A 27,883-nucleotide genomic window follows, 5' to 3' on the forward strand; every position below is an offset into this window, starting at 1 on the left:
GTCGAACCACTGACATTATATAATTTGTATTCTATAGCTTGTACTTGCACATGTATTTTGTTCTTACCAGGACTGTGGGGACTCTGGATAAAGTAACTCAAACATTTTGATTTCTCTTTTTGATACATGTACATCCTACCAGCGCTTCACTTTCCACCTACTGATGAGAAAGGAAGGACTGAAAGGGTAAGGAACTTTGGTTGACTTGTCTGCCTTTTCCTTTGTGTCATCATTTTTAACATAAGCAATGGGCTCATAGGGAGAAGTAACAGGAGTAAGAAAAGATAAGATACGGGTCCTTGGTTTTCTGTGTTTCTTAGAATACGTCTTCTTTCTGGATTTGAAGCAAGTTCTAGTTTGCATGGAAAGCATGGCTTCTCAGGGCTTATTCAGTCATCCATGTAACAGGCTTATCTTGCACTCACTCTGAGTTTAGCTGAGCCCCTGTGCATCACGGGCCCTCCAGAATTCTGTGTTCATGGGGCATCACTGATGCTATTCGTGAATGGGGTGGCAAGAAACGGTGACACCTCGTCGTGCTCTTGTCCTCCGCTCATGCATTTGCTTCATGCTACATCAGACTTCACACACAAAAACCAAGTCCAAAAGTAAAATTGTTAAGAGTTTCAAAATGGCAGCAGTGGAGTGTGTGTGTGTGTGTTTTTGTTGGGGGGGTCGTTCTGAATGTGGGACCCTGTATGCTTGCACAAGTAACATGAAATTGAAGCAGAGCAGGGTTCAAATCATAATTTATTTAACCAGTCCTATATTGATGGGCACTTAACTTTTATTTTCCTCGTCTTTGGTTATTAGAAACAGTTAAAAACAAATAAACTGATAACTGTGTTTATATAGATTGTCTAAAAATTTGAAAGTAGGGAAACAATTGGTAATACTTTTTTCATTTTATTTAAGGTGCTCAGATCTAATCGGAATTATGTTCTCTGGTTGAGAGTCAAGCCTTCTTCCTCATGAACCACTTCATGATGAGAATGAAATAAATAGCCCCATGTTTCCAGACTTTTCAGAGACTATGTCAGTAAATTAAGTTCTAGAGCATAAAACAATGCCTGTTATATAGTTGGTACTCAATAACTATTTGGGAAATAAAGGAATACGTGTCCAGAGATAGGATTGCCGGATTAAAGGGTATTTGCATTAATAATTTTGATGGCTATTGCCTAATTGCCCTCTGTAAATTTTGGAACAACTTTTATTTTCTCCAGTGATGTATGAAAAGAGCTATTTTCTCCTCCACTGCCAACACAAATTATTAGCAAATGTTTATCTTCATGACCAGCTAGATGAACATAGTGAAGCTTTAAATGCATGTTTTTTTTAAAATTAAACATCTTTAGTTTAAAAGCCTTTATTTACTATTTTCTGCTTTGTGAAATTTCTGTCATATTCTTTGTCAATTTTTCTAAAGACATATTGTTCTAAAAATATTATCATTGTGAAATGTAACATACACACAGAAGAATATATAAAACTTTCTTATTTTTTTGCATTCTGACAAATAGTTATAGAGCAAACACTTGTGTACCCATTACCTGGTCAAAAAGTAGAACATTGCCTGCCCCTGAGAACAACCCACACTCCCAATTAAACAAAACTCCTTCTGCCCCCTACTGGCTTCCTTTACGTTAGAATTTTACCACCTGCATATGCATCCCTCAATAATACGGTTTAGTTTTGCCTGCTTCTGAACTTTATATAAATGGAATCAGACTATATATATATATTTTGTATTTTTGCGTGTATTCAATATTACCTTTGTAAGAATTTATTCGTGTTGTTGAATAAAACCATTGCTTATCAGTTTTCATTGTACAAAAATACCACATTTTAACTATTTTATGCTTGGTAGACATTTGGAATGTTTCTAGTCTGGGGCATTGAGGAGTAATGCTGCTATGAATAGCTTTGTACAGCAATTCTAACCCTTAAAATTCTGCATTTCCTTATAACATATATCTAGTAGAGGGATTGCTGGAATAGAGTATGCATATCTTAAATTTTCTTAGATTATATCAGTCTTCCAAACTGGCATGCTAGTTTACATTCTCACTAGCAGTGTACTAGGATTGTTGGTCTTTACTGATTGGTAGGAAGTCTTTAGATATAGAATTAGGGAAATTAACCCTTTTGTAATATGAGTAGATAAAATATTTTTCTGAATTTAAAATCTGCTTAAAGAGGCACTGATTTTTTTTTTCCCACTACAGGAACGAAAATATAGCTGATGGAAGTGGAGTCTTCTAATTTTGAGGCATTAAATGAAAAACAAGTGTTCTGGGTTAACCCCTTTTGCTTTTCATTTGCTATTATATATGTCATTAATACAATAATCATACCAGCAGTTTTCACGGAATAACCTGGATTACATGATGCCAAATATAATAATAATAATAATAGTAATAATAGTAGTAGTAGTAGTAATTAAAAATTGAGTGTTTAGGGGCACCTGGGTGGCTCAGCGGGTTAAGCCTCTGCCTTCGGCTCAGGTCATGATCTCAGGATCCTGGTATCGAGCCCCACATCGGGCTCTCTGCTCAGCATGGAGCCTGCTTCCCCCTTCTCTCTCTGTCTCTCTGCCTACTTGTGATCTCTCTCTCTGTCAAGTAAATAAATAAAATCTTTTTTAAAAAATTGAGTATTTAGCCAAGTCAGGTATTATTTTACATCCATTATATGCATTGACTAATTTAAAACCCTAGGAAATAAGTACTATTTTTTCCCCCATTTTGCAGATACATGAAATAAGGAGCTGAATTGAAGATGTTTTCTAGGACTGGTTTAAACAAAATCAATTCAGAGAAAACATTTTTTCTTAGCGGATACAAATTTTTTTTTCAGATTTAAAAAAAAGATTTTAGGGGCGCCTGGGTGGCTCAGTGGGTTAAAGCCTCTGCCTTCGGCTCAGGTCATGATCCCAGAGACCTGGGATCGAGCCCCGCATCGGGCTGTCTGCTCCGCGGAGAGCCTGCTTCCTCCTCTCTCTCTCTCTGCCTGCCTCTATGCCTACTTGTGATCTCTGCCTGTCAAATAAATAAATAAAACCTTTAAAAAAAAAAAGTACATATTAAAAAAAAGATTTTATTTATTTATTTATTATTTATTTTAGAGAGAGAGAAAGAGAGTGCGCATGTGCATGAGAAGGGTCAGGGGGTGGGAGTGGGGCATCAGGAAGGACCTCAAGCAGACACCTTGTTGAGCGTGGAACCTGATACAGCTGGATCCTGAGTTCATGACCTCATATGAAGGGAAACGCTTCACGGACTGGGCCCCCCAGGTGCCCTAGGGTACAGTTTTTAAACCTGTGATCCACAGATTAGGAAATTCATGAACTTAGATCAGGAAACGTAATGTGCCTTTATTTGTGCTAAGGGGTAATGAAAATTAGCATTATCATTAGTTCCAAGTGGAGAAATAAAACAAGTATTATTAGCATTAACTGTGATCTTGTCACTAATAGAAATCATGGATATTCTCCTGTTATATGACAGTTGTTGCAAGTATCTTGAAATATTATTTATGCTCATCTACTGCCTCAAAATTATGGTGATTAGGCCTGCTTTTGGATTTTATTATTCAATACATTAATGTAAAGCACATATATTACTGTATCACACTTATAGAATATTTTGAAAATTGTCTTTTGATATAATTGGTTTCCTTTGAATTTGTAGGTATGTTTCCTTTTTTTTTCCAAACAATTTTTTTTTTAGATTTTATTTGTTTATTTGACAGAGATCATAAGTAGGCAGAAAGGCAAGCAGAGAGAGAGAGGAGGAAGCAGGCTCCCTGCAGAGATAGCTCAATATGAGGCTCCATCCCAGGACCCTGGAATCATGACCTGAGGGGAAGGCAGAGGCTTTAACCCACTGAGCCACCCAGGCGCCCCGTAGGTATGTTTCTTAATGCATTTAAAATATTCTAAGGGGTCCTTATGCTTCACCAGAATGCCAAGTGTCCATGGAAAACCTTAAGAACTCTGCCTTACCAGTATTTTCTTGGCTTGCTTTCTTCTTGAATGAGGCTAAAGAGGGTTCCTGGGGGGAACTTCAAGGACTGTGAGGCTCTCATGGTTTTATTAGTCTATTTTTTCCAGGTATCCTCCCTCCCTTAATTTTCATGCCTCTTCAACATGTATTGTTGTTCTTACACTACTCAGCATGTTTCTGTCTCATTTATTGACTCTGACTGTGGTTGTGTTTGTACACTTCTATGGGGAGTTCATCCTTTAGCATGTCATAGACCACCATATTGCATAGAGAAGTGGAAATCTCCCCTAGTCCAGATTGCCCACTCTTTCCCCAATTCCAATAACCTCGGCTGCCTCTGGGACACGTCCACTTGCTTTTATCCCTGACATCTGCCAGGAACAAATTAAAAACTGAGATTCCTTCCCACATCTGCATTTTGTCCCAATTTGCCTGGATGATCTTCTTGTCTGTTTCCCTGGTTTTGTGGCCTTGTAATGATTTAAAAAGTATAAATCAATTAATTAAAAAAAAACTGGAATCTTTGAGAATGGTACAAAATTCAAAAGATACAAAAGGATGTGCAGGGGAACGCAAGTCTTCCTCCTCTCTGTTCTCCTAGGCACTCAGTTCCCCTCCCAGGAGGAAACCACTGTTACTAGCTCTTAGAGTGATTTTTGATTCTTTCTTATTTTTGGCTTTATCTCAAGTCCTTCCCTGTCAGTAAGATGAGTGCTCTTTCCTCTCCAGGCCCTCATGATCATGTATGTTTGACTTTATATATAAGTATGGGTATGTGTATATTTTATGTACATACATAAAATCTCCCCCTTTGGCCTTCCGGCCTAGAGTTTTCATCACGTCGCTTCCTGGATGAGGAACCTACAGGGGTGAGGGGCCGGGGTTGGGGGTGATGGAGAAGAGGATCTACAGGGCACTTAGGTAGGGGGGCTTTGAGTGGTAGATTGGTGGGAAGCTCTGACGGGGTTCCTCTTTCTATTTCTTCAGCCTGGGGCCCCCTTCCCTTCGTCTTGTCCAAATGCCTCTCGTTTCCAAGAGTCGAGACAGAGACAGAGACAGCGAGACACACAGAGACTGAGACGCCGAGGCACCAGCATCCTTCTGCCCCCCCTCTGTCCCGCCCCAGCGCTCTGACGGACATCCCCTGTCAACCAATGGCACTCACGATGTGCCCCGGAAGGGCCAATGGGAGACAGAGGAGGGCGGAAGATTCCCCGCCCCCACTTCTAGGCTTGGTTGAGCCGTGCAGGTAGGTCCGGGGCCGGGGGAGCCGCCGTTGGCACTGGTGCCCGGGGGGGTGGGGGCACGAGTGGGTAGGGATGATGGTGGGGAAGGGGAGGCGGCCCCGACTGCGGGAGCCTGAGGGGGTGGCCCGGCGGGGAGGCTGGGGGCCGAAGGGCCCGGGGAGCGGGCGCCGCCGAGGGCCCTGGAAGCGGCTGGGCTGGGGGAGCGGGGACGCGTGTGTGGGGCACCGGGACCCCCGCCCGGCGCCCACCAGAAGGCCTGGGCCGAGGGCTGCGGGCCGAGGGGCCGGGGGGCCTGGCTGCCCGGGGGCGGGCCGGGGCCGGGCCCGGGGCCGGGGGCGCCGAGCAGAGCCCGGGGCGCCAGGCCGAGCCGAGGTGGGACGGACCGACGCGGGGAGGAAGGGAAGCTGCATCCCGCGGGCCGCCCCTCCTGAAGCAAGCCGGGGCAACGGCCGCAGGCGCTCTGCCCTGAGCCCACTCCCCCACTCGCCCCCGTCCTAACAATGGGGATGGGGCAGAGGGAGTCGCCCCACAGCAGGAAGGAGCCGGGGGTAGGTTTGGGACTAGGGTCCAAGGCGGGGGGAGGGGTGGGAACTCGGGCTCTCCCCTTTCTCTTTTCTCCCTGGCTTTTGCGGTGGGGATCATGGAGGGGATATTAAACCTCCCGAGACTTAGGTCAAGAGTCAAACTCCTCCCCCCCTGGAACCCCCAATCCCCCCCAAAATCCGATGAGCGGTAAGGAAAGTGATGCCAAGTCTTAGAAGCAGAAGTGACAAGCGCATAGCAAGAACAAATCCACTCCAGAGGTTTTTATTTTTTAATTTTTCTTTAAAACGAGGGCATTGTAGTCTTTGGTTTTTCAAAATTTATTTTACGGGGCCGGGGGGGTTGCTGTTTTTTTTGTCTCTACTCGGGCAAGCCTCCATTTTAAGCGAAGCAGTAACTGGTTAAGCTGGAATTTTCATTCTGGCCTAGGACTTGAACAAGGATCCTACAGGAGGTCATTTAATCGATCCTCCTCCCTCCACGCAAACATACCTCCCTCCCAAACTCAAAATCAAGTTGTTTGGTCTGCTTTTAAATATCTTTAGGAAAGGAGGGTCTTTTATTTGCTTGTGGGGTATCAAACAAGAATAGATTTTCTTTTTCATGTAGAATGGATTCTGAAACTTAAATTTCATAAAATTTAGGACAATTAGAATGATCAGAGAGTTTTTTATTAAGTAAAATTAAATGTGGCAAGGGGCTTTTTAGATGGTCAATTAACAGATCAGTTTCAATAGTGTTTTTGAAGTACCCCGAACAATCATTTATTTTTTTTTGTTTGGGATTTTGGTTTTCTGATGATTTGATAAGCAGTTTTATGTTATCTAAAACATGTGTTAGACATTTAATCCACATTTTATGTAAAATATGTTTCTACATATATGGAGATATACATAGACACATTTGCCCTTTTCTAAGGGGACTGTGATCTGTACCTCTTTTTAGGATGGTGATGCAAATAGTACTTTGAATTTCTGTCCCAGTAGCTTAAACTATTTGGTTATCCTTGGTTAGCTTTTAGTCTAATTGAAAGTCCTCTCTTTCAGATACCTTCTTGAGACCAAAAATTTTCCTACCTGCTCATACTTGGTGACTGAGGGATTACTAAGATTCCCTTATTGCTCATCTCTGAGTATTGTCTGAACTCTTCTGACACTATGAATGCTACTTGGATGCCTCTCAAGGTAGGATGTATTGTTTTTAATATTCCAGTTCTCATTTTATTTATTTATTTTTTTCTTTGGAATTTAGAATATTTGAGTCCTTGAATTTGCAGTTCTTCAACCCTCTTACCTGACACTCCTTTCCCCTCCAAAAGTACTATTCTGTTTGCTTCCAGGACTGATTGGTTACTCCTTACTTGGTATTGCTCCTGTTCTTGATTATTGGTGTTAAAGTATCAGTGAAGTTCTTCAGTTAACTTCCATTATAATGATGTGTTTACTTTTTAACTTTAAATGATGAGAACCCACATAGTTATAAAATTCTGTTTCAGTCTCAGTAGGATGGATTGGCAATCAGACATCCAGGTCCACTTTCAAGCAGGTGCTTTAAAGTCATAGGTACTAGGGTGTGTCCCACTCTTGCAAATCTGTAGCTGATTCATGTGTTACAAAAGATGTGTCATTAACCATGTGTTTACTTGAGACTTCCTATATTAGATCAGAGCATTCTAAGACCTGTTGGTTTCTGTGTACAGCTCTGTCGGGAGAGTCCTCCTGCTGCCCCCTAGTCCTTTGCACTTGAATTTACACTATTTTTCTCAACAGGTAGCATTTTGTGCCACGTTTCATCTCACAGGATAAACTTTTTGGGCAGTGTGGACAGCTGATCTTTAGATGAAAAAGGCTTCATTGATTTGATGGTTCTCCTGTCTGTTGTTTCCTTCCAGTTTCTTGTACAGAGATGGCCAGAGGACTTTCCGTTAGGATTAAACAGAGGGTAAAGCTTTACCGGGAGGGCACAGGTTGCCTTCCTTTGGAGCTAGAGACTAGTGTAGTTAAGACTGTTGTGAGGTAGTCTGTCCTGTGGAATTCCAGGTTAGCGCAATAAATAAATCCGAGAATAAACGCAGTCTGGGTAACTTAAATATAGGACTGTAAGAAATCTTCAGGTAAATGTAGCCTGAATTCTCATCTTCATTTATGTTTCAGCTGCTGTTGTTGGAAAGGAGTGCTTATATCAGTATAAAGGAATCCAAAGTGACACAGTTTCTAGCCATTCTCTTTGTAGAGTTGGAGGGGTTGCATGGGGAATCCAGCCAGAAGTCCTGAACCCATAAGAATTGGGACCTTGTTTAAAAGTATCTGTCTTTGGTACCAGGTGTTTTTTATTTTTTATTTTTCATTTTCATTTATTTATTTATTTATTTAAAAAAAGATTTTATTTATTTATTTGACAGAAAGATAGAGAGCACAAGTAGGCGTGGCAGCAGGCAGAGGGAGAGGGAGAAGCAGGCTCTCTGCTGAACAGGGAGCCTGATGTGGGACTCGATCACAGGACCCTGGGATTATGACCTGAGCTGAAGGCAGCCGATTAACTGACTGAGCCACCCAGGCGCCCTGGTACCAGGTGTTTAATCCCAGGATCCTGTGGCCGCTCTTATCTTTAAGAAGTAGGCAAGGGGGTCCAAATGGGTACAAGTTCTCTAGAAACCTGAGGAAATTGAGACCAATATATCAGATACTATTTTTTAGTCACCTTAGTTTTAACAAATGTATTAGGTACAAAGAGCCGTGCTATTTAACATGTATATTATGTTTAAGATTTTAACTCTAAATCTCTGAATCTGGGATGTTACGATAGGGTTCCACAGTAACCCTGAAGTTGTATGAAAGGCCTCTGGCTTGGCAGGAAAACAGAATGGAAGTCAGTGTTCCATACGATGCCTTACCTACTTAAGAATTTAGTTATGTGGCTGCCTTAATTTTGTGTTCCCTACCAATCCTTTGATCAGTGGGAGACCTCTTCTGAGTCTAAACAAATTTTTTATTTGCTGACATTTTCCTATTCCTTTTATTACCTTAAAAAAACAAACAAACAAACCTTGAAACTTGTGTTGGAGACCTTTTGGGAGGAAAAGGGCACCTTTTGGGAGGAAGAGGATAGCATTGAATATAAAGGATGGAAAATTAAAAGGGAGAGAGAACTTTATTCTCTTTTTCATTGTGAATATCCTTAAAATGTTTCTTAGATGTATTTTCAGATTACAGGTGCTTATTTTTAAATTTAAAAAAAGGTTAACAAAATGTATATTTTGGAGCCAAAGTGCTCATTTTTTATACCTCTTATCCTTTGTTTCTTATTTTCTTGTTCAGAATGAACTCTAGTTTTGTCAGGCTTTACTTACATGTTAGACCTGAGTATGTGCTTGTTTCTGTGTGTATAGAAAATAGCGCCATCATGCGCCCTTTTCGCACACCAAAGTACCAAAGCAAAGATCATTAACTCCAAACAAATACTCCAAAGAAAATAACTCCAAACAAATACCCCTCAATTTAAGGCGCACTTATCAATTACGAATTCCCTTGGAGATTACTTACCCGTCTTCTGTATGTCAGGGATCTACAGCCTTGTCCTTGCTAGCCATGACTAAGCACTGTGGATAACGTTTGATGTCCCTAAGTTCAGTTGTCAGGGTTGAGGCATGGGTGAGATGGAAGAGGAAAAGGGAGGAGGAGGAGAAATGGGCATCCTGGAGACAAGAGTGAAGAGAAGTTGAGGTAGCAGAGAAGGGATACATGGGCTCTGGGACGCGCTATGGCACCACAGTCGATTCTCTTAGGGAGTTTTACGAATTGCTGGTTGCCTTGTGTGCTGGACTGAACTATGACGGGAGGAGAGTAAAAAAGTGTTCTGACAAAAGGACAGAATTACAGTATAATTCAATGTGATATGGAAAGGTCTCCAAGATACGTAGTTAGGTGATAAAATAAAAGGAAGATCTAGAATAGTGTATGTGGTATATTATCCTTTATGCTTTGAGGGGGTGGTGGAAAGGAATAAAGAAAATTCGTATTGGCTTGGTGTATATGCATTTAAAAAAAACACTTCAGAAGAATAAACAAAATGATACATTATATGTTTATAAAAAATTTTTTAAAAATTTTATTAAAACCAATGCATGATTGCCTTGAAAATGGAAATGTAAGTAGAAACACCCCTCATGTGCTCCACTTTCTCCCTTGCAATAAATATGTGACTTCAGTTAATTTGATATAAATACATAGATGGTAAAAAAGAAATAAACAAAATGGTGACATTGGTCACCTGATAAGTCTAGGAACTAGGTGGGTCGAGGACAGGGTGGAACGGAGTCTTCTCTCTGTATTATATTATTTTATACTGTGTGACATTTGTATCAGAATTTAAAAATTTTACACAAAATTTTAAAAAACAGTATTTCGGTCCTTAACATCTCTTCTCCTCCAGTGTCTGGAAGTCAGAGAAATAGCCAGGGCTGCCACTGAGAGAGCAGAGAACCCTTGAACAGTGGCTGAAGGGATACATACATAAAGGATGCTGTCACCTAGGATACATGTTCTCCTGAGATCTTAAAGAATTTTGAACTTACAGATGTGGATTTCTGGGATTGAATTAGGAGGTCAGGCATTTAAAATTTTTACTTGCTCTTTAAGTTTTAGTAAAAAGATTTTCATTGTTTACTCTCTCATGTTGGCAGTTAGATACACTGTCATGTTCTTGGTTGTGTGATCTTGGGCAATTTCTTAATCTCTCTGAGATTCAGAGTTCTCTTGGTATTGGAAAGAATATTAACATTTACTTCACAGGAGTGTTGCATGTATTATAGCTGTAAGGGACATCATATCTGGCTTAGTGAACTACTACAGTTATTACGATCATTGCCATTAATAATAGTTCCTTAGAGCCTGGTGGTAAGAGTGAGGGCTCTGGCTGATGTTGGGCAAATTCCTTGACCTCTTAGAACTTTGGTGTCCTCATATATAAAAAGGGCATGATTCTAGTACCTAGATCCCTGGGTGGACTTGGGAAGAACTAAATGAGTTTGTTGCTGCAAAATGCTTCGACTGACACTTCATATGTGCTCAGTAAACACGGGCTGCTAATTCTCTCCGTGACATCTGTTTGCCAGGGCTTCCATAACAAAGTGCCACAGAGTGAGTGGCTTACACAATAGAAATGGTTGTGTCACAGTGCTGGAGGCTAGAGTCTGAGGGCAGGGACCTGCCTCCTCTGAAGGTGCTAGGGCAGGAGCTGCTCAGTCCTCTCTTCCAGCTTCTGGTAGTTCCCGTGGCCCATGGCCACATGACTTCAGGCTTTAATATAGAGTTCACTCTGGGTGCATGTCTTTGTGTTTAAAATTTCTCCTTTTTAAAAAGGACAACAGCCATACTGGATTAGGACCCACCCCGGTGACCTCATTTTAACTTGATTACTTCTGTAAAGACCGTTTTTGCTCTACTGGGCATTAGGAGTCCAAATCTTTTTGGGGATACAGTTCAACCCATACAACATCCAGTAGCCTTGTTGCTCAACATGGGGACCCTCAACACCTATACGTAGGAAATGAAAATTTTGGTGCAAATTAGTAACATGATTTAAAGAAGTAGATTAGTTCTTTAGGCTTCTAATGGATTTATCTTTTTTTTTTTTTTTAATAAGGTTTTATTTATTTATTTATTTGACACGGAGGAGGGGAGAGAGAGAGAGCAAGCACGCAAGCACAAGCAAGGGGAGCAGCAGGCAGAGGCAGAGGGAGAAGCAGGCTTCTCACCAAGCAGGGAACCTGATGCGGGGCTCCATCCCAGGACCCTAGGATCATGACCTGAGCCAAAGGCAGACACTTCACTGACTGAGCCACCCAGGGACCCCTGGATTTATCTTTATCATGGATAGATTTTTGTTGCCATTGAAATTTTAGATTTATATAAAACCAAAACTTTACAAGGTTAGATTCTTTTTTTTTTTTTTAAGGTATTTGTAAATTTCCAAATTGAAAAATTAAGGTCAGGATTATAGTCTTGTTCTCTGTGTCTCATCCTTTGTGGAAATTGGTAGAACTTTGGGATTTCTTTAATCTGTAAGAATAATGCTCAGGTGTCTGTTTCTAGGAGTGTGGGAGCTAAGGCTACCCAATGAGGAATTAACACCCCCCTTCCCTGTGTGTTTTCTATGCAATCAGATGCCATATTTGAAGAAGCGGGCATGGTTATCCTCTAACAGTTTGCTTTCAAATTGTCATTTTCGGGGTAGACAGTATGGGTCACTCCCAGAAATAGCAAGACCTTGAGGAAGTTCCTCCTGTGGCCTGACTCATTTGGTCAGCCCTCTGCTTCCATTCCCTTCCTGTGTGCCATTAGAGTAAAGTTCAGACTTTTTAACGTAGTGTATCTACTCCTGATGATCCAGCTGCTGCTGACCTTTCTGTTTTGTTTTTACGCCTTACCTTTCACCACTGGTCTTTATGTACCTTTGTCTGAGTTTCCTTGTCCTGAAACTTCAAGTATTAAGACTTAAACAGTTAGTATTTAGGTGAAAGTTTTTCTAAAGGTATTACATGCTTCTCTGCTGCCTTAAAGAAAGCATCCTGCATGAAATTTTTATCTTTTAATAAGAATCCAAAATTATTAAAGATCCTCACTATGCCCAGTAATTACTGTACTGGGCCGAACTATAATGTGCCTTTGGAGACCATAAAATATATTCTATAAACAGACTAGTATGTATGTGTTCTATACTCTTGGCTTATTCTTTTTTTTTTTTAAATTTATCTATTTTAAGTAATCTCTGCTCCCAATGTGGGGTTCAAACTTAGGACCCTGAGATCAGGAGCCACATGCTCGTCTGAGCCAGTGAGGCGCCCTACTCTTGGGTTATTCTTAATATTCTTTTGTCTGTTATCATCCACTTGCATGATCTCCTGCCTTAGTGTCATGAAGTTACTGTCTTCATTCCAGCCTCCAGCAGCTCTCCCCTCTGTAATGCTTTCTTTCTGGAGTAGGCTAGGATACCAGCAAACTAAGCTTATATAAATTATTTGCCACGGAAAAGTAAATAGATCTTTAGTGATGACTCCTGGAGGGACTTTTGTATGGGTAAAATACATGAAGAGTGACAATTTTCTGGCAGTCTGATACAAAATGATATGGTTTTGTTTGTGTGCATTTTATGGAGAGGAAGGGTCCGTTGCTTTCATCAGATTTTTACCGTGGTCTGGGACTGTTTTTAGATAAATACGTGTTGTGAAATTGCTTTGTGAGTTGTCACCAGAGGTCAGTTCCTAAATTCCTTCTCCTAGCTCCCTACCCTGACGTGAAGGAGTTCACAGTGTTGGGTCATTGTTTGGACTATGGGAGGAAGGGCCATTCAGCTAGGCCAGAGAGTGCTGACCAGGCCAAGGCAGAGCAACAGAGGTAGGGGCTGGCACTGGGGAGAGAAGTCAGGTAGAGAGTAGAAGAGCAGCACTGGGCTTTGTTGACTGGTTTGCTCCAGAGGATAAAGGGAGTGGCCATAGTAATTCTGGAAGCTCCAAAAATATATGCACGTATCTGATTTGAAGAAATTGAGAAAAAAAAATTTTTTTTAAAGATTGTATGTATTTATTTGACAAAGAGAGAGAGAGAGAGAACACCAGCACAAGTAGGCAGAGCAGCAGGTGGAGGGAGAGGGAGAAGCATGCTGTCTGCCGGGCAGGGAGGCTGATGTGGGGCTCGATCCCTGGACCCTGAAATCCTGACCCAAGCCCAAGGCAGCTGCTTAACCAACTGAGCCACCCAGATGCCTGAGAAAAATATATATTTTTAAAAATATTTTTATTTATTTGTCAGAGAGAGAGAGATAGACAGAGAGAGAGCACAAGCAGGCAGAGGCAGAGAGAAGCAGGCTCCCTGTTGAGCAAGGAACCCGATGTGGGACTCGATCCCAGGACCCTAGGATCATGACCTGAACTGAAGGCAGCGGCTTAACCCACTGAGCCACCCAGGCGCCCCAAGATTTTTGTTTCTTCTTTAAAAATCATCTTATAAAACGTTTGCAACCTGGATCATAAATTGTAAGTGAGACAGCCAGATGAGAGTGAAAACAGGGGTAAAGGAATCAAATAAAAAATTTAATTAACATTATAATTCTAAAAACATCTTACTGTGGGGATTTCTTCGGAAGTTAAACAGCTGCCTTGCTTATAAAGGTAATTGCCCTTCCCCCAGGGACTTTGCCTCTTGGGTCAGAGAGCACACAAAGTCTGTCGGGAAAGAAGACCTCTTGGGCGCATCCCTGTATCTGTCTTGCCTCTTACCATATGTGGCAGCCCCCCTGGCCTCTTGAGCTATTTTCTTCCTCCTTGTAGGGACCTCTGGCTGTCAGTTGTCTCTTTTCCCAACCAGTTTTCCACCTCCTGTTCCCTGTTGGCTCTTGTGCTTCAGCTTATAAATACACTGAAGTCTCTCTCACTTTTTAAGAACACAGAATCCCTACATTACAACCACCTGTTGGTCCTCTGGTAGCTTCTACCTATGTGTTGTATCCTTACAGATTCATCCCTGTTGCCACATTCAGAGGATCCCTTTTTGCCCACATCTTCGGAGCCCTTCTCATACTGTTTAGCACTGTGGACCGTTCCCCCGGCTGTGGTGGCTTTGGTCTCTCCTGGCCTCTTGTCTTCATTTCTAAGAAGCAATGTAAAGGGTGCTAATAGAGCATAGACTCCAGATCCAGAATCCTAGATTGACATTTCAGCCCTGCCACCTACTGTGTGCTGTTAGGAAAATAATTTAACATCTCTATGCCTCAGTTACTGCCTCTAAAAAATGGGGAAAAGGACTCTTGTGAGGAGGAAATGAGCTAATACGTGAAAAGTGCATGGAGAGGTGTTTGACACAGTCAGGTACAAACAGTGGGAGTGCAGACTCTTTCTGTCATCATTGTCCCATCTGCCTGCTCTTTGTGTTTTCTTTGCAGACTTTTTTCCCTTTTATATCACTGTTTGCCGTACCTTGGCCCTCTCACCTCTCAGCCTCTGTATTTTCTGGGGCAGGGTGGGAGGCATCTTACAGAAGTTTGTGTCTCAATCTCCATCCATATACTGATGATTTGCATCTATGTTTTTTCCAGCTTCCCATGGTCTTAGCATCTCTGATCCCATGCATACTGTTGCCTCCTGGACATCTCCACGTGGTTGTCCCATGCTCGTTTCAGAATGACCTAATCAGTTATTCCCCCAAGTCCAGCCTCTTCCCATCTTCATGTCCCTGTGAGTGGTCCATCCCCCACCCAGTCACTCAAGTCAGGATTCCTTCTTCTGGCCCAGTGGTCACCATGTTCTTGAGATCCTAACTCGGAATGTTTCCTTAGTTACCTCTACTTCTCTCTCCCGAGTTCAGACCTTTGCCACCTGTTGCCCACATGAGGTCCATCACCTTCTGATCTTCTCCTTGTCTGCTTTCTGTCTTGCAAGTTGCTGCCATAGTGATCTTTGTAAAAATGTCGGGGTAGAATTCAAATGCTCTTGAATTCTTGAATGCAAAAGCATCCAGGCCTGGGTGATCTGTCTGGCCCCTGCCAGAAACTTCTCTCTCCTTCCCGAGCACCCTGCCCTCAACGCGCTGACCTGCTTGCAGTTGCTGCTGTGCACCTGATTGCTTCATGCTTCTTTGCCCCTGGGCCTTCACATGAGTGCTTGCTTCTGTTTAAAATGGCATCCGCCCCTAGATCTTTAATAACAGGGATGATAAGAGTAATAGCAGTAGTAGCTGACACCAAGAGCGTGCCGTGTACTTACGGTCTTTGGGTGTGTGTGCTCGCCCCTGGCACTTCGCTTGTATGGGGATTGCAGCTTTGCTTCTCCCCCAGCTAGTCTCCAAGTCCTTTGAGAGTGCGGTCTGTGTCTTGCCTTTTATCATCGCTTGCCATGTGATGGCACTGAGTGAATGTGCGTTGAATGAGTGTGTGTGTGTGTGTTTAAGATTTTATTTATTTATTTGACAGATCACAAGCAGGCAGAGAGGCAGGCAGAGAGAGAGGAAGGGAAGCAGGCTCCCCGCTGAGCAGAGAGCCTGATGCTCTGGACCTGGTCCAGGACCCAGGACCCTGGGATCATGACGGCAGCCTAAGGCAAAGGCTTCCACTGAGCCACCCAGGCGCCCCTGAACGAGTGGTCTAAGGACTACATTGCCCAGTCTGTGGAGTAGTCTTCAGGAGGGTGTAAGTGGAAAAGCTGAGTTAGTTACAACTACTCCCCAGTCCTGGCCTTCCCCTTTGGAACGGTAGGACTCAACCTCTTCAGTGTGAGCAGCTGTGTAGCTTGGAATAAGGATTACAAGGAAGTTTTTGGTTTTTATAAATTCCCATTGAATGATGAAGGGCATGGGTGTTTTCGTTTTCTTAGTTTTGCTTTTGAAAAAGAAGCCAATTTGCTGACCACCCTGGTAATTAGAATGTTTTCACATTATTAGAATAAAGCATAGGGAAATGAATAGTATTTAGCTTATGATGTTCCAACCAGGTAGTATATTTGGCAGTAAACTGATGATAATTTTTGAATGCTTTACTGGTGATCAGATGTCCCTTCCTTTCTCATCACTGTTGTGTTGAGTTTAGGCACATACTGTATTACCTTTTATCGTTGTATATAAATTGTGTTTTTAGCAACAATCCCGAATATGGACAAGCTTATACAGTTGACTCTTGAACAATGCAGGGGTTAGGAGTGCCAACCCCGTGCACTTGAAGATCTATGTTTAACTTTTGGCTCCCCGACAACTTAACTGCTGATAGCCTACTGTTAACCAGAAGGCTTACTGATAACATGAACAGTTGATTAATGTGTATTTTCTATGTTACATGTATTTCAGAATGTATGCTTACAATAAGGTAAACTAGAGAAGAGAAAATGTTGTTAAGAAAATCATAAGGAGGGGCACCTGGGTGGCTCAGTGGGTTAAAGCCCCTGCCTTCGGCTCAGGTCATGATCCCAGGGTCCTGGGATTGAGCCCCATATTGGGCTCTTTTGCTCAGCAGGGAGCCTGCTTCCCCATCTCTCTCTGCCTGCCTCTCTGCCTACTTGTGATTGCTGTCTGTCAAATAAATAAATAAAATCTTTAAAAAAAAATAAGGAAGATAAAATACGTTTACAGGACTGTACTGTAGAGATGCTGTCAGTTTATACTGTCTCTATAAAATGAATCATGTGTCTATCAATATCTACATCAGTATTGTCTTTTATGATACAAATTGCTGTAGATGTTATATATATTACTAACACTAGATACCAAAAGTGAAGAGATGGGCACCTGGATGGCTCAATTGGTTAAGCAGTTGCCTTCGGCTCAGGTCATGATCCTGGAGTCCCAGGATTGAGTCCCACATCGGGCTCCCTGCTTGGTGGGGAGCTCGCTTCTCCCTCTGACTGCACCCCTCATGCTCTCTCTCTCTCAAATAAATAAATAAAACCTTAAAAAAAAAGTGAAAAGATAATGTACAGTCTGTGTTTGTGTATAGAAGTTTTAATAAATTTTAATATTTATAAATTTGTATATATTATATGGTAGTGATAAAATAAACTAGTGTCTATGTAACATTTTTTGCATTCATGATTTACCTAACATTTTCTTAATTTTTTTGATATTTATAGACTATATGGTTCATCTGCCAGTTTTTTTCAATTGTTGCAAATCTTCAAAAGTTTTTCCAATATACTTATTGAAGAAAATCCTTGTGTAAGTGGCTTAGCGCCCTTCAAACCCTTGTTCAAGAGGGTCAAATGTAATATTGTAGAGTGTGGTTTATTTTTATCTAGGTCTTAATCAGATAGTAACTTTTGGCCAGGAGGGGGAGCTGAAGCCACTGATAAGTGATTACATCTCAACTGGTTTTCATATGACACTACATCTAAAACTAATGATGTACTTACTAAATGTTGGCCAATTGAATTTGAATTAAAAAAAAATAAGAAAAGTAAAGAAAAGCCTTACTGACAGAGAACTAATCAGAGTTTTCGAGGAAGAAATACAATTGCCAAGAAGCATATGAGGAACATTTTTATTTTGCTAAGTAATCAGGAATGCAGATTAAAACAATATACTCTTTTATAAAATTTTCTAATTTTTTGAGTAAACTCTACCCCAGTGTGGGGTTTGAACTCATGACCCCAAGACCAAGAGTCATAAGTACTACTGACTGATCCAGCCACGTGCCCCTAGATAGTATTTTTATTTTAACCTATCAAATTGGCAGTTGAATTGTGCTGTCAAAGGTAGTAAGGGGGCAGTGTCCACAATTAATAGCTGAAATATACATTGGGCCCAGTTTTTCTGGATCATGTTCTGACAACTTACATTGAAAAACCTAAAGATGCCCTTTAACTTAGTTTTTCCACTTCTAGGAATATACCTTAGGGGAGAAAAGTAGAGATCTGTAGAAAGATTTGTGAACAAAGATATTTGTCATAGCATTATCTGCACTAGTGAGAATTCAGAATAAACTTAAATGAGCACTGAGATTAATGGATACATTATGGGGTGCCTGGTTGGCTCAGTCAGTAGAGTATTAGATTCTTGATCTTGGGGTTGTAAGTTTGAGCCCCATGTTGGGTGTAGAGATTATATAAAAATAAGATCTTAAAAAAATAGGAACATTATGGCATTATTTAAGGATGGATGATTATACAGGCATAAAATAGTATTTTTGAGGAACTTTTAATGTCTTAGAATGTTGTCTCTTTGAGAAATGAAAAATTCAGGATATAGAGCTATATAAGGATTCTAAATATATAAAAGATAAAGAAAAAATAAAAACACAAATACATAAATAAAAGAATGAAAGGAACTATAACAACAAACCTCACTGAACCTATTACACAAGGGTCATCAGCCAGTTCTGTCACCAAGGGATGTTTTGACGTGAGGCGGTGTTACCTTATAAGCTGTTAACCCCAGAAATTTAGGGCCCCACCTTAGATATCACTTCTATCCTGTAGGACCCCAGCATGCACTTAATATACATAAATTTATGTACTCCTTCAGTATTCTTCACCCTAAACACCTCTTGGTGATAACACATTCCACACATTTCTTTTTTTTTAATGCTTAATACTTTATTTTTTTATTATTTTCAGTTAGCCAGCATCTAGTACATCATTAGTTTTTTATGTAGTGTTCAGTGATTCATTAGTTGCATTTAACACCCAGTGCTCATCACCACACGTGGCCTCCTTAATACCCATCACTCCCTGCTTTTTTTTTTTTTAAGGTTTTTAATTTATTTGAGAGAGAGAGAAAGAGAGAAAGGGAGAGATCATGAGTAGAGGGGAAGCGTAGAGGGAGAAGCAGACACCCTGCTGAGCAGGGAGCTCAATGTGGGATAGGGTTAGGGTTAGGGTCATGACCTGAGCTAAAGGCAGACTCTTAACCGACTGAGCCATCCGGGCACCCACCCTCCTCTCTTTTGTAACCCTCAGTTTGTTTCCCAGAGTTCAGAGTCTCTTGTGGTTTGTCTCCCTCTCTGATTTCTTCCCATTCAGTTTTTCCCTCCTTTCCCCTTTGGTCCTTCGTGCTATTCCTTATGTTCCACATATGAGTGAAACCATTTGCTAATTGTCTTTCTCTGCATGACTTCCTTTCTCTGCATGACTTCATTATCCCATCCATGTCGATCCAGTTCCATCCATCCAGTTCCATCCATGTTGATGCAAATGGTGGGTATCAATCCTTTCTGATGGCTGAGTAATATTCCGTTGTACATCTGAACCACATCTTCTTTATCCATTCATCTGTTGAAGGACATCTCAGCTCCTTCCATCATTTGGCTATTGTGGACATTGCTGCTATGAACATTGGGGTGCAACACATTTCTTTTTGTCTGTTGTGGAAAAAAAGACTACCTTTTCAAGTTTAAAAGCTTGATATATTGTACCAAGGTGGGGTGAATAAATTAGCATTTTTGTCATATTGGTATATTTTCTGATTTTGATCATAGTGCTCATTAGCTTTCATGTTTCCCAGTTGAAGATGATGATTTTAAAATGTTGTCGCCTGTGAACCTCCTTCAGCCTCTTAGTCATTCCATTTACATTTCTTTGGATCCTTGTCAGCATTGCTTTGCCTTTCTGGATTTATGGTAACCAGTCAGAACTACATTTCAGAATTAGCTAAATCGTGATTTGTTAGAAGGATAGGAAAATATGTTCTATTTATAGTCTTTTTTCCTTGTTGTTGTCAGTAGAATTTCCAACTACCTAGCTCCATCCCTCGCCTTTGCACAGAACATCACAGTCTCTTTAGAGGAACATTCTATAATTACTCAAAAATTAATTTTTTTTTTTTTTAACTGGAAGCCATGAATTCTTTGGGTATAACTTGGGTTTTTTCCTGTAGGTGCTCTACTTTCCATTTGTCCGAGCTGTGATACCTGCCATTGTCCTGTCTGGGTATCTTGGCTTTCTCTAGCTCACTGGGCTCTTAGAGTTAATTCAGGGTAAGAATCACCTTTTTAGTTAGGTTTGATGGTTAGAAAGCTTGACCTTATGTTGAGTTGAAATATGCCTCCTGCAGTTTCCACTTCTACTCAGGAACTGCCTAGAGCAACTCTAGTTTCTCTTCTGTTGGACAGATCTTTTAGGTATTTAGACAACTTTCATGCATGCCAAAGTATTCTCTAAGCTGAAAATGAATCCCTACTTTTTGCAAAGGTTTCTCATTTGATACACTTAAGAATCCTTTCCACCTCTCAGTTCCCTAATTTTTCCAGCTCTGTATTATTTCATTATCAGGAAGCTCATCCCTCTACCTGCAAAATGAGGAATTTTCTCTATGTCTTTTAATATAATTTATTCAAAATGTTAAGTGTAGCATTTCCAAAATGTTACCTAATATCCGTCTTGTGCTTATACTTCTTCATTTGGGGAAGTGCCTCAGTACCCATTATAATTTTCCATCTAACTTACAACCCATCTTTGGTAAATATTCTCAATTTTGTGGTCACTTAGGTTTTTTTTTTTTTTTTAAATAAACTTTTACTTAGAATCTTGTCAAGACTTTTATGAAAACCCACGTAAGTCATATTCACATACTTACTTCTTAGAGAATTTGGGTAGACTGGTATGGTGTGATTTCCTCTTTTAGAAGCCATGATGTCTTTTCCTCAGAAGGTTATTCATGCTGATATGTCTTCTGATCCAATCTTTTTTATTAGAGATTTGCCAGTTTGGCTGATTTAAAGCTTATAGCCAGAGCCCTTCTCTTGAGTACATGGGAGTTACAATGACGGCATGTTTCTGTTCATTTTTGTTGAACAAATATTTATTGAGTGCCTAACTATGCCAGGCTTTGAGCAAGGGGCTGGATAAATGTTGATGATAGAAACAGATCCGGCCGGATTCCATCCTTCTGGGGCTTGAGAGGAGGTCACCCCTCTCATATGACAGCGAGTTAAGTTCTGCCCTGCAGTTTTATAATTTTATACTCAACCTTGTTTTAAAATGCAGAGAATACTTTGGGATTCCGTGACTGCTGAACATCTGATATATTAGTTAGGAAGCATCTGGTTTTTTTAATGATGAATTTGACTGATATCAGTGATTTATATGCTTTGATTTAGAAATAGGTCTTTCTTCCTCATGTTTTCCTCAGTAAATATTGAAGCAAATTAAAGTTATCAGCTATCGGGGCGCCTGGGTGGCTCAGGCGGGTAGGCGTCTGCCTTCGGCTCGGGTCATGGTCTCAGGGTCTTGGGATCAAGTCCGGCATCAGGCTCTCTGCTCGGCGGGGAGCCTGCTTCCCCCTCCCTCTCTCTGCCTCTCTGCTGCTTGTGATCTCTGTCTTTTCTCTGTCAAATAAGTAAATAAAATCTTTAAAAAAAAAAAAAGTTATCAGCTATCAGCTGTCTTGCTTTTATACTGTTTATACCCTATTTATAAAGTGACCCATCCGGTATTTATTTGGCATATTTTAAAAATATATATTTAAACCACCTCTTTGTGACTTTGCATTTTCTTGCAAGGTTTTCTTGTTTGTTTTTGCTCTTTGCTTTTAAAGATTTATAGCATGGAGGGTTGGCAGAGGGAGAGGGAGAGACGGTCCCAAGCAGACTCTGCATCAGCATGGAATCTGAATTGGAACTTGATCTCATGACCCTGGGATCACCACACTACTGGAAACCAAGAATGGGCCCTCAACTGACTGCACCACTCAGGCGCCCCTCTTGCAAGGCTTTATTTGTTGTTTTGCCTACGTATGTCTTAGTGCTCCTGATCAGCTACAATTGATGGTCTTTTACTGCTTTTCCTCATTTTTGTTTTTCTATTTTGAGTAAAGCTTTCCCCTTCGTCCACCTGCCCCTTCTCTCCCCTCTTCCATCCCCACGCTAGTTAGCAATTTAAAATGTAAACATTTAAAAAAAAAATTGGATTGAGCTCCTCACTTTTTTTTAAATCTCTCACGCTCAGTACAGTATTACAAAGTCCACCTCTATGTTTTGTATTACTCACTTGCTTTTTAAGCAATTTTAATTATATCTAACTAAAGTCTGTATATTTTTTTCTAAAATTAGGTAATCATATAATACTTTTTTTTGATAAGCACATTTTTTATGAATGTGTTTAGAATAGAAGGGACTGGGCAGAAAGGAGCGGAGTCAGGAAGGTGAAGGTATCCATATAAATATTTTTATTTTTCTCTCACTCTTACAGAATGTTGGTTAAGTGTGTTTTGTATTTCTGTTACCTATGGATTATGTATGTCAGTTTCTGATTATAATTTAGAACCAAGTTCTGTTATATGTGTATGTTGTAGGTTTAATCTTTTTTAAAAATTTTATTAAGAGAGAGCAAGAGAGAAAGCACAAGTGAGGGGAGGGGCAGAGGAAGAAGCAGACTCCCCACTAAGTAGGGAGCCCAACACAGGACTTGGGACTCCATCCCAGGACCCTGGGATCATGATGTGATAATGACCTGAGGTTAATGCAGATGCTTAACCGACTGAGCCACCCAGGTTCCCCCGTTCCAATAATTAGTGAGAAGCATTATTGTAATTACTTAAAATTTTATCAATTCCCTCCCAAAGAAGTTTTGTCAGTAAACACATAGATTGTTGAACCCCACATTACTGTTATTGTTGTAGTTTTCGGGTTTCTGAATCATTGAGCATTAGAGTTGAAAAGAAATCTTGATTTAAACTAGTCAGGGTCTGTGGTTTTCTACATGAAGAAACAGAGTGGTGTGGCCAAAAAGTCACATTTGCCCGAAGTCACACAGCTACCAAGTACCGGAGTTTAAACTTCAGGATTAATTTTATCAGTCTGATGAGTAGTGGGGATAGATTTATACACACATTTATATGGAATCATATGGAAACAAAAAAGAATTGTTGATTGATGGGGGAAAAACAAATGATTAATCTGGCTTGGAATTGAGTTGACTGATGAGCATACTTCTCTGTTCAGCCCATACTCTTCCTCTCAGATCCTGTAGCTGTGGATCAGGGTATCATCTTCACACTCTGAATAGTGCTGGGGATGACAGAGCCACATTTTTTCTCTGAACTACCCATTTATAGAAGCCTTGTCAACCATCTGTTATAAAATTCTTATAAAATTCTTAGGGCAGAGTATAATATCGTTGCTTTTCTTTAAGCTTTTAAAATAGTAATACATTCCAATCCTGTCTCATTCAAGATAACCTTTCCAGTAATAGGATTTTGTGTTCCTTAAACTCTTCCCTCATTGATGTTCTAATTTGTATCTGCCTATAGATAGCTGTTTGCATTGCTGACATGTTGGGTTTTCCTCATTTCATTCTCATATAGAGTTAATTAGAGTAAGGTGAATTTGATGGGAACCTCATTTTTTGCTTATGTATATTGGTGGTAATGAGTTTTCAAGTGTTACATGAAGGCGAATTAGTGCTCTGAGGTAACCTCTGAGGGGAAATAAAAGAATTATGGCATGCCTTTTCTTGAGATTTTTGCAAGTGGCTGAATATTTTTTGTTTTCTTGAAATTGTTTAGAAATTAGGTATTATTTTGGCTCCATCCATTTTTTTGCAGCTTTATTGAAATACATTTCACATATAAAATTTACCCATTTAAAATGCACAGCTGTTTTCTTTTAATGTATTGACAAGGTTGTGCATCTGTCACCAAAACCTAATTTTAGAACATTTTTCAATACCCCAAAAAGAAACCCTGTATCTAGTAGCAGTCACCCCTTATTCCCTTTTGTTCCCCAGTCCCTTTCAATCACTAATCTACTTTCTGTGTCTATAATTTGCCTATGCTGGACATTCACATAATTAAAATCATACAGTATGTGCTCTTTTGTGACTGGCTTTTTTCATTTAGCATGTTTTCAGAATTCATCTATGTTGTAGCATAGATCAGTACTTTATTCCCTTTTTAAGGTCAAATAATATTCCATTGTATGAATGTGCCCCATTTTGCTTATCTGTTAATCAGTTGGTGGACCTTTGGGTTGTTACTATCTTTTGGCTATTATGCGTAATGCTGCTATAAACATTATTGTGTAAGTTTTTGTTTGGACACCTCTTTTCAGTTCTTTTGAATATATACCTAGGGGTAGAATTACTAAGTTGTGTGGCAAATCTATTTAACTTTTTGACAAACCACCAAACTATTTTCCAAGGTAGGTACATTTTACATTCATACCCACAACGTATGAGAGTTCAGTCTCTCCACATCCTTGTCAATACTTCTAACCGTCCATCATTTTGATTATAACCGTGAGGGTAGTTGTGAAATGGTGTCTCACTGTGGCTTTGCATTCATTTTCCTGATGACTAATGATGATGAGATATTTTCATGTGCTCATTAGCTATTTGTATATCTCTGGAGAGGATTTTTCTGTCAAAACTTCTGCCCATTTTTTAAACTGGATTGTCTTTTTATTGTCGAGTTATAAGAGTTCTTTATATACTCTGGAAAGAAGTCCTTTGTCACATAGGATTTTCAAATCTTTTCTCCCACTCTGTAAGTTACGTTTTCACTTTCTTGATGGAGTCCTTTATTTATTTTTTACAAAGATTTATTTATTTATTTTTAGAGAGAGAATGCGTGAGCATGAGCGGGTAGAGGGTTAGAGGGAAGGGGCAGAGAGAGAATCCTGAGTAGGCTCTGTGGTTAGCAGGAGTTTGATCTCACAGGGCTTGATCTCACAACCCTGAGATCATGACCTGAAATGAACAGTTGGACACTTAACTGATCGAGCCACCCAGGTGTCCCTTGATGGGGTACTTCAGTGCAGAAAATTTATAATTTTCATGAAGTCCAAGCTACATGTTTTTTCTTGTCACTTGTACTTGATGCTATATCTAAAAACCATTGCCTAACCCAGTATAAAGAAGGTTTTACTCTGTTTCCTTCTAAGAATTTTGTGATTTTAGCTCTTACATTTTGGTCTATGATTCATTTTGGTTAATTTTTGTGTAAGGGGTGAGATAAAGGTCCAACTTCATTTTACTGCATGTGAACATTTACTGAAAAGACTATCTCTGTATCCCCTCTTGAATTATTGTGGTACCCTTGTCAAAAATCAGTTGACTGTAGGGCTCCTAGTTGGCTCAGTTGGTTAAGCATCTGCCTTAGGTTCAGTTCATTCTGGCTTTTTACTCAATATTTAGCTGGTTAAATATTAACTTGGGAGCATGTTTTATATATATATATATATATATATATATATATATATATGCATACATATATATATTTGTTATATATTCTTATTATATCTATACTGGCAATGTGAGTTTTGCCCCCTCCCCTAAACTGAAAGTTTTTTTCTTTTTTATATCACAGAACATATGGTTTCACTTAGCAGTTTAAAAAATTTTTTTTAATTTGTTTGTTCTGCTAGTTCAAGTTCATTTGGGACAAGTTTTCCTAGATAAATTTGTCTAAATTTGATTGTGGAAATTAATTTGGAATATGGCTGGAAATACTGAATATTGTATTCTTTTTGTTTAATTCAGAAATGAGAAAAGGTTGTTGTTAAGGAAATTATATATGATTTCTTAGTAAATGAATGACAGAGATAAGACAGGGACTTTAGCATTTCCTGAATTCTAGTCATGTTCAGTAGCTTTATGGTCTCATTTATAATACTGTATCCATGACAATTTTTACATTAGATTTTTGCAAGTTTCATTATTTGTAAGAGGGATTATGTTCAGGATTTTGGGGTATTGCATATTTATCTATAAATAATCTAAAGCAGTATTTTTCCAACTTTTCCTTTAAAATACGCTCAGTCTGGGGTTGTCCAGAGCAACTTGTTACAAAAGGGACATTTTTCTGAAGACTCCTCTATCTTGAAAAAAATGAGAATTTTGCATTTTTCTCTGTAATCTATTTGTGTTTATTTTAACAAAGTGTAGGCGATTTTACTACAGTCTTTGATTGAACTGACACTCCAGAAAGGTGCCTCTCCTGATTATTTGTTGGCTTCAATTACTCCCTAGTTCATAGCTCTGTGCTCCAAAGTGTACATGAAAACCCAGTGCAAGAATCCAGGAATTAGTGAATTACAAAGGAATGTTTCTTTCCAAGAATGGTGTGCTTCTCCACTGGAGGGAAACAGGTGTGCTGTGTCCAAAATCCCTACGTGTGCTTTGCCATCAGGGTGAGATTTTAGAAGTTGCACCTTAACTTTGGACTCAGCAACTGACTTCATTTTTTTTTTTTAATGACATTTGCATTGTCCACCTGTTGCCTCCTTCACTCTTTGAACATTTTTTTTAATCTCTGACTCTCTTTATAGGGCCCTCTACAGGTTCTTTGCTCATGGCCACCTTGAAGTTATTTTGCACGTTTACCTTTATGTTTCATTTGGAAAAGAAGCCAGCTGGTTTCTTGGCAGATTTTGGGCAAATTCTGACATTCAACTTAATTATCTCAAACAATGTTTAGGTCCTAGACAGATTGCTTCATTTGACTTTGCTTCATATGCAAAATCAGTATATTGGAGCACTGTCCCTGTTAATGTTTGGTCAATTAACTTTTTTGGTAAATTCTAATTATTTGACAATTCTTTAATGTTCTGTACTAAAATTTAAAGCAGAATTAATTAAAATCCACCTTTATAATCAGTGTCATTTTTTGTTTAACAACTTGAGAAACTTTATTAAAAGTCATATAAAGTCCTTGTTAAACTGCATGCATCATAAGTCAGTGCTTGTATGCTTTTCCACAGTGCTTCTCCATAGAGGAGAAAACCATCGACCTTGGATGTTAGATCCTAATGTAGCTGATGGCCAGAAAGAACCTGACCTGTTTCTTTAAGTGGTATAGTTGTATTCAGTTGAATTTTAGTGCTGTCTTCTGAATTATCCCCAAATAGACTACGTCTTGATTTGGAGTACTTTCAAAGTTAACCTGTAACTTTAGTTATTGTTCTTATTACTAAAACAGTTAACTAGTTTTTCTTCTCAAAGAGTTAACTGAATAACTTCTATGGTGAAATGGTAAGGTTAACGACTTTATGTAAATTTGGAAGCCTATCTCTAGTATGAAGAAAATAATCTTGTTTTTAGGTGGGATTGAAACTAAGGAATGCCATGCATTCTTATAATACTTTGCCATTTACAAAAGTTTTTTACATGCCTTAAGTTGTTTAGTCTTACTGAAAGTTTGCTACTGGACTGAGTACATAAGAATATATATTTGGAATCAGTTGAGACCTCCATTCAATGAAAAAAAAAATACTGATATTTGAGCCTTTACAGTCATTGTAGTTACTGTGAGGATTTTCTTTTACTTACATTTGGCTAAGTCTTGATACTTGTGAAACTGTGAAATAGGTAGTATTGTTTGGGTTTAATACCTTTTATCACGCTTGTAGTTCTTGTCAAGTGAGTAGCCTGTTTCTGTTGAGGGGATGGAACTCTGGAAGGCCGGTGATGCAAGGGGGAAAGTGAGAATTGGAGACTGACCTCTGATCCCAGCTTGTCCTGCTGTAGGGTTTAGGGTAGACTCCTGTTTTCTCTTGGCCTCCCCTCATTTTTGCACTAATAAAATTTGGAGGTTTAACTGGATGACCTTCCATATTCCTTCTATGTCCCAAATTCTTTGATTTAAATTTCTTACCTTTGGCTCAGTTCATTCTGGCTTT

The 27,883-nt window shown here is 39.8% G+C and overlaps 1 protein-coding gene across 1 annotated transcript in view; it reads left to right on the forward strand.

The window, feature by feature from the left end:
* Nucleotides 1–5,236: 5,236 nt before the first annotated feature.
* The window catches only part of KANSL1 (KAT8 regulatory NSL complex subunit 1), a 179,021-nt gene continuing 156,374 nt past the window's right edge, over nucleotides 5,237–27,883 (forward strand). Inside the window, exons 1-2 of the mRNA XM_044247699.1 lie at nucleotides 5,237–5,256; nucleotides 6,844–6,981. The gene's annotated coding sequence lies outside the window, so the exon portion shown is untranslated. The remainder of the gene's footprint in view (nucleotides 5,257–6,843; nucleotides 6,982–27,883) is intronic.

The sequence above is a fragment of the Neovison vison genome, chromosome 5 (assembly GCF_020171115.1).
Source record: "Neovison vison isolate M4711 chromosome 5, ASM_NN_V1, whole genome shotgun sequence".
In the NCBI taxonomy this organism is placed as follows: Eukaryota; Metazoa; Chordata; class Mammalia; order Carnivora; family Mustelidae; genus Neogale; species Neogale vison.